This window comes from Moschus berezovskii, chromosome 19 (genome assembly GCF_049115385.1).
Source record: "Moschus berezovskii isolate FMDL1 chromosome 19, NW_MosBer_1.0, whole genome shotgun sequence".
Lineage (NCBI taxonomy): Eukaryota > Metazoa > Chordata > Mammalia > Artiodactyla > Moschidae > Moschus > Moschus berezovskii.
The window spans coordinates 20,627,878-20,632,079 of record NC_142478.1 but is presented as its reverse complement, the minus strand read 5'-3'; the positions used below and the strand labels follow the sequence as shown (position 1 = coordinate 20,632,079).

The 4,202-nt window shown below is 47.6% G+C and overlaps 1 long non-coding RNA gene across 1 annotated transcript; it reads left to right on the top strand.

Annotated features, from left to right (window-relative positions):
* Positions 1-1,760: 1,760 nt before the first annotated feature.
* Positions 1,761-3,400, top strand: LOC129542163 (uncharacterized). Its single transcript, XR_008683010.2, has 3 exons — positions 1,761-1,899; positions 2,957-3,006; positions 3,089-3,400. It is a non-coding gene; the product is annotated as an uncharacterized LOC129542163 (long non-coding RNA).
* Positions 3,401-4,202: the final 802 nt, after the last annotated feature.

Sequence of the window (4,202 nt, the reverse complement as noted above, 5' to 3'; positions counted from 1 at the left end):
GCTGGCTTCCGCAGGCCAGCTGCCTCCTCTCTTCTCCATTGAGTCAGAGAGGGTCGTTTCCACTGCTCAGAGGAAGGTCTCTGCTCGGTCACCTGCTGCTCACCCTACCGGGCTGGTGTCACCTCGAAGCAGGATGGTGTGGGACTGGCTGTCCAGGGCTTAAGACTCCTCCGTGCTTCCACTGCAGGCTGCGAGGGTTTGATCCCTGGTGCAGAAACTAAGATTCCACAGGCCACGTGTGGCCAAAAAATTTTTAATTTTTTAAATTTTAATAAAGCAGGTGGCGTGTCCTAGGTCTGACTCAGGGAGCAGGAGCACCAGGGATCCCGGCTTTCGATCAGCATCTCAGCTAAGGTGAACATGGAGAGGTGGACCTAGGAAATTTGTCCTGCTCTCAGCTAGCAGGAGGCAAAGAGACAATTGAGGTTGCTTTAAAAGGACACCAGTGAAAATCCAAACAAGCCTGACTTAGTCTCTGGAATTAAGGAGAGCAGTAAGTGAGCATGTGAGAGCTGAGGAATCGCCCCGGGCCCACCTCAGAGCTGTGGGTTCATTCGGGGACCTCAGTGATTTTTCAGGCTTGACTACAAGTATGACTCTGATCCAAAATTAGGCTTTGGATGTGTAACGCCAGGCTCCCTGCCCCACCCACCGCCTCTCTCTGCCCTCTGCCGTTTCTTCAGAGCCTGGCTCCCGGCCAGAGCTGGCCCTTCTGGCTCCTGGGGGAAGGGCCGGCCTGGGTGTTCTGTCTAGTTCTGTTTCCAGCAGGGTTTTAGGATGGGTGAAGGTGCGTGGGCTATTCAGGAAGTACAGGGGAAATTGATATGCTTGGGAAGGGCATCCAAACCTCAAATCACTCGCTTCATCCAGCCAAAGGTGGAGGAGACCGTGCAGGTAGGAGCATGGCCATGCCACCCTGGGCTGCCCATGAGGCTTCTGCCCACCTGTGCCTGCCAGCCTGGGTCTTCAGCAGTGAGAGCCGAGCCAGGCTGGGCCTGCTGCTCTGTCATGTCCGACGGCAGCCATGGAGGTGGGGAGCAGCTGGGAGTCTGCTGTTGAACAGGAGCTGCTCGTTTTACAGGGTGATTCCTCAGGGTTGCTGGCCCTGGCAGGAGTGGTGCAGACAGCAGCATCTTCAAGACTTGTCGTCCTCTCTGACCTTCGGCAGCCAGACCACAGGCAGCAGCGGGGCTGTCGTGTTGGGGTTCGCCTTCGCAGCCTTCTTTGTCTCATTGTTTTAAAACCTTAGTAGAACTTTGTTTGCAGAGTGGTACCAGGCAGGGAGTACGTCCTTGGAAGGAATTTTTAAAGCAGCCTGGATTGGCAAAGGGCATACGAAGAACCAGTCACACTTGAACGTGTGTCCACAGTGGGGTTAAGTGCCTCGCCAACTGTGACTTTTCCATGTGTCCTCAACAGTCTCTGCTAACCTTTGCAATTTAATTCCCCACAGGAAGAAAACAATACCACTTAAAGCGTTCTTTCGATGTTCAACCCACACTTTCCCTTCGGATTCTTGAGCCTGGATACACTTTAGAAGTACATACAAAGCAAACTCCAGTCTTCGAGAGCATCACAACGCGGCTCTTTCAGCCCGGATATGACTGGTGCAGCTTGACCGGCTCCTCTACCGGGAGCAGCTGGGAAGTCCCAGGGACTGAGTAATGTGATTTGGGGCAGGTTTTTCTTCCGTGCCTTGCGATGAGCAACAAGCTCAACAAGCGGTCATGTCTGAGTTCTCACTTCATTGCAAACCTTGCTGGAGGACTTCAGCGCTTTAAAGGGCTCTGTTCCCAGAGAAGAAGCAGGAGAAGGCATCTAGAGCCCTGTTCTATCAGCAAGTGGAGAACAAAAGATGTACAAGAACAGGAAGAGAAATTAGTCCTCAGAATGATCAAGGTGAGGTTGAGAGGGACAAGTGGCAGATTTTGAAGACAGGAGACTTATTTTTCTTACTCGGCCCCTAATTATCCATGTGGACTTGACAATCTATTTACTTCTCCTGGCTTAAGTTTTCTCATCTGTAAAATAGGGGTGGTGATACCATCTCACTGCTAGTCTATCGTGTGTGTGTGTGGTGAGAACAAGCACACTAAGAATGTTAAAATTAGTAGAAGTGCATTTTGTAGTAATGTGTGTGTGTACTAAGTCGCTTGAGTCGTGTTGGACTCTTTGCAACCCCATAGGCTGTAGCCTGCCAGGTTCCTCTGTCCATGGGATTCTCTGGGCAAAAATACTGGAGTGTGTTGCCATGCCCTCCAGGGGATCTTCACCCAGGAATCGAACCTGTCTCTTATGTCTCCTGCACTGGTAGGCAGGTTCCTTACGACTAGCACCGCCAGTGAACTAGTATAAGTATTAGCAGCCAGGGACCTTCCTGATAGTCCAGTGGTTAAGACTCCACTCTCCCAATGCAGGGGGCCTGAGTTTGATCCCTGGTCAGGCAACTAAATCCAGCATCCCACAACTATCACCCATCACAGTCAAATATATATAAATAAATAAAATTTAAAATTAACAGATCATCTGAACACTGGGAAAAATACTGATAGTATCTGACAGGTATACTGGAATGTATGTAAAAAAGAAAATAAACTCATAAGTTCACAGAAAATTAAAAACGTTAGATCTTAGCTGCCATAGGTGTATCTTGCATATGCTTAGGCTTATTTGTTTATTATTTAAATGAATATTTAGGTCTTGCCATTGCAGTGGGTTTCATGGGACAACATCCACTGATAAATAAAGACATGCAAGTACTTTTTCAGGTATAAAAATCTCTTTCAATTAGAAAAGTATATGGGGTCTGTAACTTTTTGCCCATCGGATGGAGTTTTATTTGACCACGTAAAGAGAAGCAGTCTCTCAGGCCCCTTCGAGCATCTCCCGGTACTTGACAAAGATGTTCCTGAGACTCTGAGAGCCAGGTATCATGTGTCACTCTTTCCACCGACAGACGGAGAAACTGAAGCATGAAGAGGCAAAGTGAGGCCACTGAGGGAGCAGGTGACGGACTGGCTTCTGGTCTCTCTCTCTAAGCCCTGCCCCACTTTGTCTCACAAATAGCCATTGATATCTTCATCTCCAGGCCAGACACCGCCAACCAGGACCCACAGTGCGCAGACAGGACCTCCAGCATCCTGAGCAAAGCCAAGATCTGAGCAGAAATGGAAAAGACAAGTGGAGGCAGACAGACCACTCAGAGTGATGCCCCGGGAACAAGGAAGTGATGGGTGGAAAGCTCCACATGATTGGTCCCTTTGTACTAACAAAGATCATATAAACCTAATGACAAGACCTCCTAAACGTTTATTTAACCACCTATTTTTGACACTAAGAGATTTTTCTTCCTTGGTGTCAGAACTGTGCAGAGAAATAGACTGATGACAAAATAATTAAAATTTCATGTGAATGTTCATATGTTGTGATAATGCATGTCATTACGTGTAAGTCAACCAAATGTTTGACTGAATATTTCTACTTCCGCTTTAAGGTTGTGGCCCATTTTCCATTTACAGACTGTACTCAAATACATACCATATCTCTTTTGGTTTTCCGCCTGGCTCCACCACTCACTAGCTTTGTGACCTTAGGCAAAAGCTCTGAGCCTCAAATTGCTCCTTTGTAAATGGGTAATCAGGCCTATCTGTGATTTTATTTTTTTGCTAATACTAATTGATTTCATGTTAGTAAAGGTATTGAACACAAGCCCTGGTACAGAAAAAGTCCTTAGTAAATGATATTTCCTTCCTCCCTGTCTTCTAATCTCTCCCTTAAGGTGCTTTAATTGTTGGAAGTATTTTCATGTCTATTGCACACGTACCATTCAGTAAGGCAGCTCAGAGGTATATAATTATCCTTGCCAAATATATGAGAAAACTCTGTCTCAGAGAAGTTAAGTAATGTGCTCAGAGTCACACAGCAAATTGGCACAAAACTGGAAGCCTGCCACTAGTCCTGTGATTCCCCAGACCTGAGATCTTTCCAGAAGCTTCCATCCATGGCGACCATTGCCTCTACCCAACAGAAGCCCTTCATTTGTCATCTACCCCAAATCAATTTCTATTCTCAGGGGGTGGTTCCTTGGTCCCCCTTCCTGGGTCTCCCCTGCACTGTAGCCCCAGCTTCAATCCCATCCTGTCCCTCAGGAATTTCCCTCTGCCTCCACCTGGGGTTGGATATTCAGGGACTCACCCATGCCG